Here is a 19128-nt window from a genome sequence, read left to right as displayed (position 1 = left end):
GGTTTAATGAATGGATATTTTGACTAGTTTAACTAGTTGATATTATCCAAAACTATTAAAATTAAATTGTGTGAAGTCTTATACTTCATTTAAACCTGTCTCACATGAATTCATGGGATGTTTGGACCCCTGGTCCCAAACTCTCTTATATGAATTACTTGAGATTTAAATCAAAGGTAGTGCTATTTAAATGGTATGAGGTGGCCTACCTCATTTAAATCATTTTCCCCAAATGATGATGATGAACATTGGACTTAGGTCAATATGAGTTCATCCATGATTGTTGGAGAAATTAAATCTTAAGAAGATTTCAATGAGAGGAAATGATTTCTCAAGAACCCTATGGAAACTATCTTTTACTTATGGAATACAAATTCTATTTTAAACCCCACAACCCATGCACCCTAGTTTATTTATTTGGTGTGCATAGAGTAGTTTGTGTGTTTATTTGTGATGCATGGAATAGCCATTGAATTAGTGAGTAATTATACTCGTATTCAAATTTAGACGGTAGCACCGGAGAGTACGCCGAAGAAGAAGGTTGCTACCAGGAGGAGGAGGAGGAACAGTTTGAGAACTACCAAGGCAAGCTAATATTCTTGCAAGGTGCAAAGCCCCTTGGGGCAAGGCACCATGTTTCTTATCTTTGATTATGAGAACCCATCCCAAGTTTTTACTCTACAAGTTGTTACTTGTTTTCTAAAAGAGTTACTTTTATAGTTAATTTTGGTCAAAATAAAATTTGGATATTAGAGTAGTGAGTTAGTCTCTTCCAAGCAAAGCAAGGAGCACCCCTCATGAAGTAGAGCTAGTGCTAATGAACTAAACTTGACTACTCTAGATGGGAACCTTGTGATTTTGAAAGGATTTTGAAACCTTGGAATGAAGATGCATTCCATTGAATGGTTTTTTGAAGGTGAATATGACCAAGAGAAGATGGTGATTTTTGATAAAACATGATGTTGGTTTGAATGCGATACCTTTCCAATTATTAAGTACCCCCACAATACCTGATTATGGGTAGGGCTTAACTGGAAGTTTATGCGTCTTAGTATGGGTTCCCTCTAAACAAGCGTCATCGGGGTTACGCCGAAAGCTGCCTCTACCACAAAAGGAACGATACGATATGATGCGAAATGAGGTGAATGTCCGGCCCAAGCCCTGTGCAGTTCCCAGGCTGACTGTCTGTCTTCACTGGGAGGCCAAGCTCATGGGGAGAGGTGCTCATACTAGGATTCGTAAGTGAAAGGTTATGGTTGATGATCCGCGTACTGTGTTACGATGATTCGGGGAAATCCCGACGGATGAAATCAAATGTTGTGGCACAAGTGTGCAACCTCTGCAGAGTGTAAACCTATTCGAATAGCCGCGTCCACGGTTACGGACGGTTGGAAAGGCCATACAGTTTCCGATGTCATATCTTTGAAAATGATGTTGAAAGGTGATGGTGCAATGACTTGTGGTGGTTTGAATTGAAATCACCACTTGAATGGTGGGAATGACACTAATGTTCCCCCTTGAGTTAGTTAGCACTTGAGTAAGCTTTTTTCTCAAAACTTTGTGAAATAAAACTAGCTTTATGCAAATAAACTAGAGCTTAGCAAACCATACTAGAATGTCTAGCACTTACATTAGTATTACTTTGCGAGTACTCAACGTACTCACGGCTTTGTCCCTGGCTATTCAAATGGCCAGAGTATGAAGACGACCAAGGAGATGACCAGCAGGACGCCTACGACAACTAAGCGCCTTCCGACGTCAAGCGTTGGCCTGTGGACTAGAGAGTCCTTGTATCTTACGCTTCCGCTATGTTGAACTATGAACTTGTGTTTGTTCGTTGATCAATAGATCAACTATTCGTGTAATATGGATCATGTGATTCCAATTTGTAAGACTTATGGTTTGTAATGAATGATGACTGTGATACTTAACTATTATGCCTCGCAACAACAATATTCCTGGGATTGCGATGTATGACATAATAGGCATTCGGACTTAAAAATCCGGGTGTTGACACAAATACTAAAGGGCCATATCATATCACATATGAATTGCATGTGATGTTAATCCTTTATGCATCTTATTTTGCTTAGAACGCGACGGTAGCATTATAAGATGATCCCTCACATTAATATCAAGATAATAAAGTGTTCTCCCCTCGTATGCACCGTTGATATAGTTCGTCATTTCGAAGCATCTCGTGATGATCGGATGTGATAGACTCAACGTTTCACATACAACGGGTGTAAGCCATGTTGCACACGCGGAATACTTGGGTTTGCTTAACGAGCCTAGCATGTACAGACATGGCCTCGGGACAACGAAAACCGAAAGGTTGAACACGAGTCATATGGATGATATGATCAACATGTTGATGTTCACCATTGAAGCTACATCATCTCACGTGATGATCGGTTTTGGTGTAGTGGATGTGGATCGTGTACCACTTAACAACTATGAGGGATGTTGTATTAAGTGGGAGTTCATTAGTAATTAGATTAAAACATGAACTAATTATCATAAACATAGTCTGAGTAGTATTTTGAATTAATTTTGTAGTATTGGCATCCATTTTCTACCATGCGCTAGTCTTGTAATTGAGATAGAAATATTGTTAAGTCTGACAAGAAACTTTACGGACTGGTACTGTATTGTTAAAGAATCAAGAAATGATTAAGTCCTATTGCAAACTTTTAGTAAACCTTACATTGTTGATTCAAAGAGCTATGGTTTCAATTAGTACCTAAAGTCATCTTGTCTTCGTGAAACTTGAAGTTCAAATCTGTTTGAAAAGTAAGGAGCTGAAAATTTTGTTTTCAGAAATAAGCGAGGTATAAGATATATGTGATATCTAAGACCTTGTTGCAAGGTGATAGAATATAATTTGGTGAGACTACATAAACTCATAAGTTTTATGGGAATGTATGAAGGTTGAAGACGCCATGCGTCCCAATCCTCCAACTATTGGGGCACTAACGATATTCGCATATCCATGAAGTGATCGTCCTTAGTATGCACCATTACTAAGACTCGTAGTTTCAAAGCATCACATGATGATTGGGTGTTATAGATTCTACGTGTGCATATAATGGGTGCAAGCCAGATTTGCACATGTGAATACTGAGGTTAAACTTTACGAGCCTAGCATGTACAGACATGGTCTCGAAAAGTCGTCATGATATGATGGATAAAATTATGAGTGAAATTGTTCATCATATTAAAAGGTTACTAATAGTGAAATCCGGAACACTTGTCATATGATGATCAACTTCAAAGTAAGAACCTCAAGGTTATTGGTATTTGACCAACAAACCTAGAAGTTATTGATGTTGAAGTGTTTTTCTGAATAATGAGGAAAGCTAAAAGAGAATCTACAAAAGATTATTGGCAGAAAGAAAGAAAAGACTAGAAAGTCTAGCTCAGGTGTATATAAATGATATACATGTTATGGATGTATTCCTTGTTTGGTCACATAATGAAATTCTTGGGTATTTGTACCAGGTTGGTTGGTATGAGATGTCATACAATAAAACACAATACAAGAATACGATGGCCTAAGTGACTAATAAGGAATATGGTAATAATGAACGTCTGGAACATAATAAAGTGTTATCATGTTTGTCATTGGCATTCTACCTAGCCCTTAGAATTTATAATAAAGAACTTAATAATTGTTATTTTGCTCTGGTCAAATGAAAACAATGAGTTGTTCAAATTATGACATTACTCCATGTACGATGGATAAGTTATTATAAATCTTAATGGTGAAACACACACACACATAATACTGACGCTAAAATGCCATAAGGCAAATGATTTGAATTCCACTTATTTGTGGAACCGCCATTTAGGTCATGTTAGAAAGGAATGCATGAAGGAACTTGCTTGTGATGGTACAGCACGCGTCCGTTGGGATCCCCAAGAGGAAGGTGTGATGCGTACAGCGGCAAGTTTTCCCTCAGTAAGAAACCAAGGTTTATCGAACCAGTAGGAGCCAAGAAGCACGTTGAAGGTTGATGGCGGCGGAGTGTAGTGCGGCGCAACACCAGGGATTCCGGCGCCAACGTGGAACCTGCACAACACAACCAAATTACTTTGCCCCAACGTGACAGTGAGGTTGTCGATCTCACCGGCTTGCTGTAACAAAGGATTAGATGTATAGTGTGGATGATGATGTTTGCAGAGAACAGTAAAAACGAGTATTGCAGTAGATTGTATTCGATGTAAAGAATGGACCGGGGTCCACAGTTCACTAGTGGTGTCTCTCCCATAAGAAATAGCATGTTGGGTGAACAAATTACAGTTGGGCAATTGACAAATAAAGATGGCATGACAATGCACATACATGTTATGATGAGTAGTGTGAAATTCAATTGGGCATTACGACAAAGTACATAGACCGCTATCCAGCATGCATGTATGCCTAAAAAGTCCACCTTCAGGTTATCATCCGAACCCCTTCCAGTATTAAGTTGCAAACAACAGACAATTGCATTAAGTATGATGCGTAATGTAATCAACACATACATCCTTAGACATAGCATTGATGTTTTATCCCTAGTGGCAACAGCACATCCACAACCTTAGAACTTTCTGTCACTGTCCCAGATTTAATGGAGGCATGAACCCACTATCGAGCATAAATACTCCCTCTTGGAGTTACAAGTAACGACTTGGCCAGAGCCTCTACTAATAACGGAGAGCATGCAAGATCATAAACAACACATAGATGATAAATTGATAATCAACATAACATAGCATTCCATATTCATCGGATCCCAACAAACGCAACATGTAGCATTACAAATAGATGATCTTGATCATGTTAGGCAGCTCACAAGATCGAACAATGATAGCAGAATGAGGAGAAGACAACTATCTAGCTACTGCTATGGACCCATAGTCCAAGGGTGAACTACTCACACATCACTCCGGAGGCGACCATGGCGGTGAAGAGTCCTCCGGGAGATGATTCCGCTCTCCGGCAGGGTGCCGGAGGTGATCTCCTGAATCCCCCGAGATGGGATTGGCGGCGGCGTCTCTGGAAGGTTTTCCGTATCATGGCTCTCGGTACTGGAGTTATTATCGACGAAGGCTTATGTAGGCGGAAGGGTAGGTCAGGGGGCGCCACGAGGGGCCCACACGCCAGGGCCGCGCTGCTATGTGGCCGCCTCGTCGCCCCACTTCGTTTCCCTTTCGGACTTCTGGAAGATTCGTGAAAAATAAGATCCTGGGCATTGATTTCGTCCAATTCCGAGAATATTTCCTTACTAGGATTTCTGAAACCCAAAACAGCAGAAAACAGCAACTTTCTCTTCGACATCTTGTTAATAGGTTAGTGCCGGAAAATGCATAAATATGACATAAAGTATGTATAAAACATGTGTGTATCATCGTAAAACAAGCATGGAACATAAGAAATTATCGATACGTTGGAGACGTATCAGCATCCCCAAGCTTAGTTCCTACTCGTTCCGAGTAGGTAAACGGTAACAAAGATAATTTCTGAAGTGACATGCTATCATAATCTTGATCAATACTATTGTAAGCACATGTAATGAATGCAGCGATTCGAAGCAATGGTAAAGACAATGGTTAAACAATTGAATCATATAGCAAAGACTTTTCATGAATAGTACTTTCAAGACAAGCATCAATAATCTTGCATAAGAGTTAACTCATAAAGCAATAAATTCATAGTAAAGGCATTGAAGCAACACAAAGGAAGATTAAGTTTCAGCGGTTGCTTTCAACTTGTAACATGTATATCTCATGGATATTGTCAACATAAAGTAATAGTATGAATGCAAATATGCAAGTATGTAAGAATCAATGCACAGTTAACACAAGTGTTTGCTTCTAAGATAGAAAGAAGTGGGTAAACTGACTCAACGTAAAAGTAGAAGAATGGCCCTTCGAAGAGGGAAGCATTGATTGCTATATTTGTGCTAGAGATTTTATTTTGAAAACAAGAAACAATTTTGTCAACGGTAGTAATAAAGCATATGTATTATGTATAAGATATCCTACAAGTTCCAAGCCTCATGCATAGATTACCAATAGTGCCCGCACCTTGTCCTAATTAGCTTGGATTTACATGGATTATCATCGCAATACATATGTTTTAACCAAGTATCACAAAGGGGTACCTCTATGCCGCCTGTACAAAGGTCTAAGGAGAAAGCTCGCATTGGATTTCTCGCTTTTGATTATTCTCAACTTAGACATTCATACCGGGACAACATAGACAACAGATAATGGACTCATCTTTAATGCATAAGCATTCAACAACAAATAATATTCTCATAAGAGATTGAGGATTGTTGTCCAAAACTGAAACTTCCACCATGGATCATGGCTTTAGTTAGCGGTCCAATGTTCTTCTCTAACAATATGCATACTCAAACCATTCAACTCATGATAAATCACCCTTACTTCAGACAAGACGAACATGCATAGCAACTCACATGATATTCAACAAAGATAGTTGATGGCGTCCCCAGGAACATGGTTATCGCTCAACAAGCAACTTAATAAGAAATAAGATACATAAGTACATATTCAATACCACAATAGTTTTTAAGCTATTTTTCCCATGAGCTATATATTTCAAAGACAAAGAATAGAATTTTAAAGGTAGCACTCAAGCAATTTACTTTGGAATGGCAGAGAAATACCATGTAGTAGGTAGGTATGGTGGACACAAATGGCATACTTTTTGGCTCAAGGATTTGGATGCATGAGAAGTAATCCCTCTCAATGCAAGGCTTAGACTAGAAAGGTTATTTGAAGCAAACACAAGTATGAACCGGTACAGCAAAACTCACATAAAAACATATTACAAGCATTATAAGACTCTACACTGTCTTCCTTGTTGTTCAAACCCTTACTAGAAAATATCTAGACCTTAGAGAGACCAATCATGCAAACCAAATTTTAGCAAGCTCTATGTATTTCTTCACTAATAGGTGCAAAGTATATGATGCAAGAGCTTAAACATGATCCATATGATCACAAAAATTGCCAAGTATCACATCATTAAAAACATTATACCAATTACCACATGTAGCATTTCCCGTTTCCAACAATATAACAATTAACGAAGCAGTTTCAACTTTCGCCATGAACATTACGAGTAAAGCTAAGGACATATTTGTCCATATGCAACAGCGGAGCGTGTCTCTCTCCCACACAATGAATGCTAGGATCCAATTTTATTCAAACAAAACAAAAAAAAGAACATAAAGACGCTCCAAGTAAAGCACATAAGATGTGATGGAATAAAAATGTAGTTTCACTAGAGGAACCTGATAATGTTGTCGATGAAGAAGGGGATGTCTTGGGCATCCCCAAGCTTAGATGCTTGAGTCTTCTTGAAATATGCAGGGATGAACCACGGGGGCATCCCCAAGCTTGGAGCTTTCACTCTCCTTGATCATATTGTATCATCCTCCTCTCTTGATCCTTGAAAACTTCCTCCACACCAAACTCAAAACAACTCATTAGAGGGTTAGTGCATAATCAAAATTCGCATGTTCAGAGGTGACATAATCATTCTTAACACTTCTGGACATTGCACAAAGCTACTGAAAGTTAATGGAATAAAGAAATCCATCAAGCATAGCAAAACAGGCAATGCGAAATAAAAGGCAGAATCTGTCAAAACAGAACAGTCCGTAAAGACAAATTTTTTAGGTGCACCAGACTTGCTCAAATGAAAATACTCAAATTGAATGAAAGTTGCGTACATATCTGAGGATTACTCACGTAAATTGGCAGATTTTTCTGAGTTACCTACAGAGAACACTGCTCAAATTCGTGATAGCAAGAAATCTGTTTCTGTGCAGTAATCCAAATCTAGTATGAACCTTACTATCAAAGACTTTACTTGGCACAATAATGCAGTAAAATAAAGATAAGGAGAGGTTGCTACAGTAGTAACAACTTCCAAGACACAAATATAAAATAAAAGTGCAGAAGTAAAATCATGGGTTGTCTCCCATAAGCGCTTTTCTTTAACGCCTTTCAGCTAGGCGCAGAAAGTGTGTATCAAGTGTTATCAAGAGATGAAGCATCAACATCATAATTTGTTCTAATAATAGAATTAAAAGGTAACTTAATTCTCTTTCTAGGGAAGTGTTCCATACCTTTCTTGAGAGGAAATTGATATTTAATATTACCTTCTTTCATATCAATAATAGCATCAACAGTTCGAAGAAAAGGTCTTCCCAATATAATGGGACAAGATGCATTGCATTCAATATCCAAGATAACAAAATCAACGGGGACAAGGTTATTGTTAACCGTAATGTGAACATTATCAATCCTCCCCAAAGGTTTCTTTGTAGAATTATCAGCGAGATTAACATCCAAATAACAATTTTTCAATGGTGGCAAGTCAAGCATATTATAGATTTTCCTAGGCATAATGGAAATACTTGCACCAAGATCACATAAAGCATTACAATCAAAACCATTGACCTTCATCTTAATGATGGGCTCCCAACCATCCTCTAACTTCCTAGGAATAGAAGTTTCGCGATTTAATTTCTCTTCTCTAGCTTTTATGAGAGCATTTGTAATATGTTTCGTAAAGGCTAAATTTATAGCACTAGCATTAGGACTTTTAGCAAGTTTTTGTAAGAATTTTATAACTTCAGAGATGTGACAATCATCAAAATCTAAACCATTATGATCTAAAGCAATGGGATCATTGTCCCCAACATTGGAAAAAAATTCAGCAGTTTTATCACAAGCAATTTCAGCAGCTTTAGCAGGTTCCGGCAGTTTTGCAGGCTTTGCATTGGAAGTAGAAACATTGCCAACACCAATTATTTTACCATTGATAGTAGGAGGTGTAGCAACATGTGAAGCATTAACATTACTAGTAGTGGTAATAGTCCAAACTTTAGCTATATTATCCTCTTTAGCATTTTCTTCTTTTTCCCACCTAGCACGCAATTCGGCCATCAATCTTATATTCTCATTAATTCTAACTTGGATGGCGTTTTCTATAGCAAATGACTTAATATCTTTATTTTCATTAGGCATAACTTTCGATTTCAAAAGATCAACATCAGCAACAAGACTATCAACTTTAGAAGCAAGTATATCAATTTTGCCAAGCTTTTCTTCAACAGTTTTGTTAAAAGCAGTTTGTGTACTAATAAATTCTTTAAGCATGGCTTCAAGTCCAGGGGGCACATTCCTATTATTGTTGTAAGAATTCCCATAAGAATTACTATAACCGTTACCATTATTATAAGGATATGGCCTATAGTTGTTACTAGAATTATTCCGATAAGCATTGTTTTTGAAATTATTATTTTTAATGAAGTTCGCATCAACATGTTCTTCTTGACCAATGAAGCAAAAGGAACATTATTAGAATCAACATTAGTCCTACCATTCACAAGCATAGACATAATAGCATCAATCTTATCACTCAAGGATGAGGTTTCTTCAACAGAATTTACCTTCTTACCTTGTGGAGCTCTTTCCGTGTGCCATTCAGAGTAATTAATCATCATATTATCAAGAAGCTTTGTTGCGGCGTCTAGAGTGATGGACATAAAGGTACCTCCAGCAGCTGAATCCAATAGGTTCCGCGAAGAAAAATTCAATCCTGCATAAAAGGTTTGGATGATCATCCAAGTAGTCAGTCCATGGGTTGGGCAATTTTTAACCAAAGATTTCATTCTTTCCCATGCTTGGGGAACATGCTCATTATCCAATTGCTAAAAATTCATTATGCTACTTCTCAAAGATATAATTTTAGCAGGAGGATAATATCTACCAATGAAAGCATCCTTACATTTAGTCCATGAATCAATACTATTCTTAGGCAAAGATAGCAACCAATCTTTAGCTCTTCCTCTTAATGAGAAAGGAAACAATTTTAATTTTATAATGTCACCATCTACATCCTTATACTTTTTCATTTCACATAGTTCAACAAAATTATTAAGATGGGCAGCAGCATCATCAGAACTAACACCAGAAAATTGCTCCCTCATAACAAGATTTAGTAAAGCAGGTTTAATTTCAAAGAATTCTGCTGTAGTAGCAGGTGGAGCAATAGGTGTGCATAAGAAATCATTATTATTTGTGTTTGTGAAGTCACACAACTTAGTATTTTCAGGATTACCCATTTTAGCAATAGTAAATAAAGCAAAATAGATAAAGTAAATGCAGGTAACTAATTTTTTTGTGTTTTTAATATGGAGAACGCAAACAAGATAGTAAATAAAGTAAAGCAAGTAACTATTTTTTTGTGTTTTTGATATAGTGCAGCAAACAAAGTAGTAAATAAAATAAAGCAAGACAAAAAAACAAAGTAAAGAGATTGGAAGTGGAGACTCCCCTTGCAGCGTGTCTTGATCTCCCCGGCAACGGCGCCAGAAAAAGTGTTACTTGTGACGGTACATCACGGGTCCATTGGGATCCCCAAGAGGAAGGTGTGATGCGTACAGCGGCATGTTTTCCCTCAGTAAGAAACCAAGGTTTATCGAACCAGTAGGAGCCAAGAAGCACGTTGAAGGTTGATGGCGGCGGAGTGTAGTGCGGCGCAACACCAGGGATTCCGGCGCCAACGTGGAACCTGCACAACACAACCAAATTACTTTGCCCCAACGTGACAGTGAGGTTGTCAATCTCACCGGCTTGCTGTAACAAAGGATTAGATGTATAGTGTGGATGATGATGTTTGCAGAGAACAGTAAAAACGAGTATTGCAGTAGATTGTATTCGATGTAAAGAATGGACCGGGGTCCACAGTTCACTAGTGGTGTCTCTCCCATAAGAAATAACATGTTGGTTGAACAAATTACAGTTGGGCAATTGACAAATAAAGATGGCATGACAATGCACATACATGTTATGATGAGTAGTGTGAAATTCAATTGGGCATTACGACAAAGTACATAGACCGCTATCCAGCATGCATGTATGCCTAAAAAGTCCACCTTCAGGTTATCATCTGAACCCCTTCCAGTATTAAGTTGCAAACAACAGACAATTGCATTAAGTATGGTGCGTAATGTAATCAACACATACATCCTTAGACATAGCATTGATGTTTTATCCCTAGTGGCAACAACACATCCACAACCTTAGAACTTTCTGTCACTGTCCCAGATTTAATGGAGGCATGAACCCACTATCGAGCATAAATACTCCCTTTTGGAGTTACAAGTACCGACTTGGCCAGAGCCTCTACTAATAACGGAGAGCATGCAAGATCATAAACAACACATAGATGATAGATTGATAATCAACATAACATAGCATTCCATATTCATTGGATCCCAACAAACGCAACATGTAGCATTACAAATAGATGATCTTGATCATGTTAGGCAGCTCACAAGATCGAACAAAGATAGCACAATGAGGAGAAGACAACCATCTAGCTACTGCTATGGACCCATAGTCAAGGGGTGAACTACTCACACATCACTCCGGAGGCGACCATGGCGGTGAAGAGTCCTCCGGGAGATGATTCCCCTCTCCGGCAGGGTGCCGGAGGTGATCTCCTGAATCCCCCGAGATGGGATTGGCGGCGGCGGCGTCTCTGGAAGGTTTTCCGTATCGTGGCTCTCGGTACTGGAGTTATTATCGACGAAGGCTTATGTAGGCGGAAGGGTAGGTCAGGGGGCGCCACGAGAGGCCCACACGCTAGGGCCGCGTGGCCCCAGGCCTGGCCGCGCCGCCCTGCTGTGTGGCCGCCTCGTCGCCCCACTTCGTTTCCCTTTCGGAAATCTGGAAGCTTCGTGGAAAAATAAGATCCTAGGCGTTGATTTCGTCCAATTCCGAGAATATTTCCTTACTAGAATTTCTAAAACCAAAAACAGCAGAAAACAGCAACTGGCTCTTCGGCATCTTGTTAATAGGTTAGTGCCGGAAAATGCATAAATATGACATAAAGTATGTATAAAACATGTGTGTATCATCATAAAACAAGCATGGAACATAAGAAATTATCGATACGTTGGAGACATATCAGCATCCCCAAGCTTAGTTCCTACTCGTCCCGAGTAGGTAAACGATAACAAAGATAATTTCTGAAGTGGCATTCTATCATAATCTTGATCAATACTATTGTAAGCACATGTAGTGAATGCAGCGATTCGAAGCAATGGTAAAGAAAATGGTTAAACAATAGAATCATAAAGCAAAGAATTATCATGAATAGTACTTTCAAGACAAGCATCAATAAGTCTTGCATAAGAGTTAACTCATAAAGCAATAAATTCATAGTAAAGGCATTGAAGCAACACAAAGTAAGATTAAGTTTCAGAGGTTGCTTTCAACTTGTAACATGTATATCTCATGGATATTGTCAATATAAAGTAATATGATGAATGCAAATATGCAAGTATGTAAGAATCAATGCACAGTTAACACAAGTGTTTGCTTCTAAGATAGAAAGAAGTGGGTAAATTGACTCAACGTAAAAGTAGAAGAATGGCCCTTCGAAGAGGGAAGCATTGATTGCTATATTTGTGCTAGAGCTTTTATTTTGAAAACAAGAAACAATTTTGTCAACGGTAGTAATAAAGCATATGTATTATGTATAAGATATCCTACAAGTTGCAAGCCTCATGCATAGATTACCAATAGTTCCCGCACCTTGTTCTAATTAGCTTGGATTTACATGGATTATCATTGCAATACATATGTTTTAACCAAGTATCAGAAAGGGTACCTCTATGCCGCCTGTACAAAGGTCTAAGGAGAAAGCTCGCATTGGATTTCTCGCTTTTGATTATTCTCAACTTAGACATCCATACCGGGACAACATAGACAACAGATAATGGACTCCTCTTTAATGCATAAGCATTCAACAACAAATAATATTCTCATAAGAGATTGAGGATTGTTGTCCAAAACTGAAACTTCCACCATGGATCATTGATACGTCTCCGACGTATCGATAATTTCTTATATTCCATGCCACATTGTTGATGTTATCTACATGTTTTATGCACACTTTATGTCATATTCGTGCATTTTCTGGAACTAACCTATTAACAAGATGCCGAAGTGCCGATTCTTGTTTTTCTGCTGTTTTTGGTTTCAGAAATCCTAGTAAGGAAATATTCTCGGAATTGGACGAAATCAAAGCCCAGGGGCCTATTTTTCCACGAAGCTTCCAGAAGTCCGAAGACGAGACGAAGAGGGGCCACGGGGTGGCCAAACCCTAGGGCGGCGCGGCCCCACCCCTGGCCGCGCCGGCCTATGGTGTGGGCCCCCCGTGCCGCCTCTTGACTTGCCCTTCCGCCTACTTAAAGCCTCCGTGACGAAACCCCCAGTACCGAGAACCACGATACGGAAAACCTTCCAGAGACGCCGCCAACGCCGATCCCATCTCGGGGGATCCAGGAGATCGCCTCCGGCACCCTGCCGGAGAGGGGAATCATCTCCCGGAGGACTCTACGCCGCCATGGTCGCCTCCGGTGTGATGTGTGAGTAGTCTACCCCTGGACTATGGGTCCATAGCAGTAGCTAGATGGTTGTCTTCTCCCCATTGTGCTATCATTGTCGGATCTTGTGAGCTGCCTAACATGATCAAGATCATCTATCTGTAATTCTATATGTTGCGTTTGTTGGGATCCGATGAATAGAGAATACTTGTTATATTGATTATCAAAGTTATATCTACGTGTTATTTATGATCTTGCATGCTTTCCGTTACTAGTAGATGCTCTGGCCAAGTAGATGCTTGTAACTCCAAGAGGGAGTACTTATGCTCGATAGTGGGTTCATGCCTGCATTGACACCTAGGACAGTGACAGAAAGTTCTAAGGTTGTGTTGTGCTGTTGCCACTAGGGATAAAACATTGATGCTATGTCTAAGGATGTAGTTGTTGATTACATTACGCACCATACTTAATGCAATTGTCTGTTGCTTTGCAACTTAATACCGGAGGGGTTTGGATGATAACCTGAAGGTGGACTTTTTAGGCATAGATGCAGTTGGATGGCGGTCTATGTACTTTGTCGTAATGCCCAATTAAATCTCACTATACTCATCATGATATGTATGTGCATGGTCATGCTCTCTTTATTTGTCAATTGCCCAACTGTAATTTGTTCACCCAACATGCTGTTTGTCTTATGGGAGAGACACCTCTAGTGAACTGTGGACCCCGGTCCAATTCTCTTTACTGAAATACAATCTACTGCAATACTTGTTCTACTGTTTTCTGCAAACAATCATCTTCCACACAATACGGTTAATCCTTTGTTACAGCAAGCCGGTGAGATTGACAACCTCACTGTTTCGTTGGGGCAAAGTACTTTGGTTGTGTTGTGCATGTTCCACGTTGGCGCCGGAATCCCTGGTGTTGCGCCGCACTACATCCCGCCGCCATCAACCTTCAACGTGCTTCTTGGCTCCTCCTGGTTCGATAAACCTTGGTTTCTTTCTGAGGGAAAACTTGCTGCTGTGCGCATCATACCTTCCTCTTGGGGTTCCCAACGAACGTGTGAGTTACACGCCATCAAGCATATTTTCCGGCGCCGTTGCCGGGGAGATCAAGACACGCTGCAAGGGGAGTCTCCACTTCTCAATCTCTTTACTTTGTTTTTGTCTTGCTTAGTTTTATTTACTACTTTGTTTGCTGCACTAAATCAAAATACAAAAAAATTAGTTACTTGTTTTACTCTACTTAATATCATGCATGTTTTTATTTCACTAGTTTGGCATAATGGACAAGAATGAGCTTCTATTTCTATTTCCTGATTTAAAACATGGATTGTTTGATGCGAAAATTAAAAAACCTATGGAATCTTATTTGCATGCTGGTAGTAATATTAGTATGAACGCTTTGAACACCATTGTTGATAATAATATAGAAAGTTCTAAGCTTGGGGAAGCTGGTTTTCATGATCTTTTTATTCCCCCAAGCATTGAGGAGAAAATTTACTTTGATGATACTTTGCCTCCTATTTATGATAATGATATTGGTCTTTTAGTACCACCTGTTATGGAGGATAAATTTGATTATGATTACAATATGCCTCCTATATTTGATGTTGAGAATAATAATGATAGCTACTTTGTTGAATTTGCTCCCACTACAACTAATAAAATTGATTATGCCTATGTGGAGAGTAATAATTTTATGCATGAGACTCATGATAAGAATGCTTTATGTGATAGTTATATTCTTGAGTTTGCTCATGATGCTACTGAAAGTTATTATGAGAGAGGAAAATATGGTTGTAGAAATTTTCATGTTACTAAAACACCTCTCTATGTGCTGAAATTTTTGAAGCTACACTTGTTTTATCTTCCTATGCTTGTTACTTTGCTCCTCATGAACTTGTTTATTTACAAGATTCCTATGCATAGGAAGCATGTTAGACTTAAATATGTTTTGGATTTGCTTCTTGATGCTCTCTTTTGCTTCAAATACTATTTCTTGCAAGTGCATCATTAAAACTGCTGAGCCCATCTTAATGGCTATAAAGAAAGAACTTCTTGGGAGATAACCCATGTGTTATTTTGCTACAGTACTTTGTTTTTATTTTGTGTCTTAGAAGTTGTTTACTACTGTAGCAACCTCTCCTTATCTTAGTTTTGTGTTTTGTTGTGCCAAGTTAAGCCGTTGATAGAAAAGTAAGTACTAGATTTGGATTACTGCACAGTTCCAGATTTCTTTGCTGTCACGAATCTGGGTCTACCTCCCTGTAGGTAGCTCAGAAAATTAAGCCAATTTACGTGCATGATCCTCAGATATGTACGCAACTTTCATTAAATTTGAGCATTTTCATTTGAGCAAGTCTGGTGCCATTTTAAAATTCGTCAATACGAACTGTTCTGTTTTGACAGATTCTGCCTTTTATTTCGCATTGCCTCTTTTGCTATGTTGGATGAATTTCTTTGATCCACTAATGTCCAGTAGCATTATGCAATGTCCAGAATTGTTAAGAATGATTGTGTCACCTCTGAATATGTCAATTTATATTGTGCACTAACCCTCTAATGAGTTGTTTCGAGTTTGGTGTGGAGGAAGTTTTCAAGGATCAAGAGAGGAGTATGATGCAACATGATCAAGGAGAGTGAAAGCTCTAAGCTTGGGGATGCCCCGGTGGTTCACCCCTGCATATATTAAGAAGACTCAAGCGTCTAAGCTTGGGGATGCCCAAGGCATCCCCTTCTTCATCGACAACATTATCAGGTTCCTCCCCTGAAACTATATTTTTATTCCATCACATCTTATGTGCTTTGCTTGGAGCGTCGGTTTGTTTTTGTTTTTTTGTTTTGTTTGAATAAAATGGATCCTAGCATTCACTTTATGGGAGAGAGACAGGCTCCGCTGTAGCATATGGACAAGTATGTCCTTGGTTTCTACTCATAGTATTCATGGCGAAGTTTCTTCTTCGTTAAATTGTTATATGGTTGGAATTGGAAAATGATACATGTAGTAATTTGCTATAATGTCTTGGGTAATGTGATACTTGGCAATTGTTGTGCTCATGATTAAGCTCTTGCATCATATGCTTTGCACCTATTAATGAAGAAATACATAGAGCATGCTAAAATTTGGTTTGCATATTTGGTTTCTCTAAGGTCTAGATAATTTCTAGTATTGAGTTTGAACAACAAGGAAGACGGTGTAGAGTCTTATAATGTTTTCAATATGTCTTTTATGTGAGTTTTGCTGCACCGGTTCATCCTTGTGTTTGTTTCAAATAACCTTGCTAGCCTAAACCTTGTATCGAGAGGGATTACTTCTCATGCATCCAAAATACTTGAGCCAACCACTATGCCATTTGTGTCCACCATACCTACCCACTACATGGTATTTTCCGCCATTCCAAAGTAAATTGCTTGAGTGCTACCTTTAAAATTCCATCATTCACCTTTGCAATATATAGCTCATGGGACAAATAGCTTAAAAACTATTGTGGTATTGAATATGTAATTATGCACTTTATCTCTTATTAAGTTGCTTGTTGTGCGATAACCATGTTCACTGGGGACGCCATCAACTATTCATTGTTGAATTTCATGTGAGTTGCTATGCATGTCCGTCTTGTCTGAAGTAAGAGAGATCTACCACCTTATGGTTAAGCATGCATATGTTAGAGAAGAACATTGGGCCGCTAACTAAAGCCATGATCCATGGTGGAAGTTTCAGTTTTGGACATATATCCTCAATCTCAAATGAGAAAATTATTAATTGTTGTTACATGCTTATGCATAAAAGAGGAGTCCATTATCTGTTGTCTATGTTGTCCCGGTATGGATGTCTAAGTTGAAGAATAATCAATAGCGAGAAATCCAATGCGAGCTTTCTCCTTAGACCTTTGTACAAAGCGGCATAGAGGTACCCCTTTGTGACACTTGGTTAAAACAGTGCATTGTGATGATCCGGTAGTCCAAGCTAATTAGGACAAGGTGCGGGCACTATTAGTACACTATGCATGAGGCTTGCAACTTATAAGATATAATTTACATGATGCATATGCTTTATTACTACCGTTGACAAAATTGTTTCATGTTTTCAAAATCAAAGCTCTAGCACAAATATAGCAATCGATGCTTTTCCTCTATGGAGGACCATTCTTTTACTTTCAATGTTGAGTCAGTTCACCTATTTCTCTCCACCTCAAGAAGCAAACACTTGCGTGAACTATGCATTGATTCCTACATACTTGCTTATTGCACTTATTATATTACTCTATGTTGACAATATCCATGAGATATACATGTTACAAGTTGAAAGCAACCGCTGAAACTTAATCTTCTTTTGTGTTGCTTCAATACCTTTACTTTGAATGATTGCTTTATGAGTTAACTCTTATGCAAGACTTATTGATGCTTGTCTTGAAGTGCTATTCATGAAAAGTCTTTGCTTTATGATTCACTTGTTTACTGATGTCATATACATTGTTTTGATCGCTGCATTCACTACATATGCTTTACAAATAGTATGATCAAGATTATGATGGCATGTCACTCCAGAAATTATCTGTGTTATTGTTTTACCTGCTCGGGACGAGCAGAACTAAGCTTGGGGATGCTGATACGTCTCCGACGTATCGATAATTTCTTATGTTCCATGCCACATTGTTGATGTTATCTACATGTTTTATGCACACTTTATGTCATATTCGTGCATTTTCTGGAACTAACCTATTAACAAGATGCCGAAGTGCCAGTTGCTGTTTTCTGCTGTTTTTGGTTTCAGAAATCCTAGTAAGGAAATATTCTCGGAATTGGACGAAATCAAAGCCCAGGGGCCTATTTTTCCACGAAGCTTCCAGAAGTCCGAAGACGAGACGAAGAGGGGCCACGGGGTGGCCAAACCCTAGGTCGGAGCGGCCCCACCCCTGGCCGCGCCGGCCTATGGTGTGGGCCCCCCGTGCCGCCTCTTGACTTGCCCTTCCGCCTACTTAAAGCCTCCGTGACGAAACCCCCAGTACCGAGAACCACGATACGGAAAACCTTCCAGAGACGCCGCCAACGCCGATCCCATCTCGGGGGATCCAGGAGATCGCCTCCGGCACCCTGCCGGAGAGGGGAATCATCTCCCGGAGGACTCTACGCCGCCATGGTCGCCTCCGGTGTGATGTGTGAGTAGTCTACCCCTGGACTATGGGTCCATAGCAGTAGCTAGATGGTTGTCTTCTCCCCATTGTGCTATCATTGTCGGATCTTGTGAGCTGCCTAACATGATCAAGATCATCTATCTGTAATTCTATATGTTGCGTTTGTTGGGATCCGATGAATAGAGAATACTTGTTATGTTGATTATCAAAGTTATATCTACGTGTTATTTATGATCTTGCATGCTTTCCGTTACTAGTAGATGCTCTGGCCAAGTAGATGCTTGTAACTCCAAGAGGGAGTACTTATGCTCGATAGTGGGTTCATGCCTGCATTGACACTGGGACAAGATGTGAGAAAGTTCTAAGGTTGTGTTGTGCTGTTGCCACTAGGGATAAAACATTGATGCTATGTCTAAGGATGTAGTTGTTGATTACATTACGCACCATACTTAATGCAATTGTCTGTTGCTTTGCAACTTAATACTGGAGGGGGTTCGGATGATAACCTGAAGGTGGACTTTTTAGGCATAGATGCAGTTGGATGGCGGTCTATGTACTTTGTTG

This window comes from Lolium perenne, chromosome 1, assembly GCF_019359855.2.
Source record: "Lolium perenne isolate Kyuss_39 chromosome 1, Kyuss_2.0, whole genome shotgun sequence".
NCBI classification, from domain to species: Eukaryota; Viridiplantae; Streptophyta; class Magnoliopsida; order Poales; family Poaceae; genus Lolium; species Lolium perenne.
The sequence above is the reverse complement of the archived record's forward strand: the minus strand, read 5'-3'. Positions refer to the sequence as shown.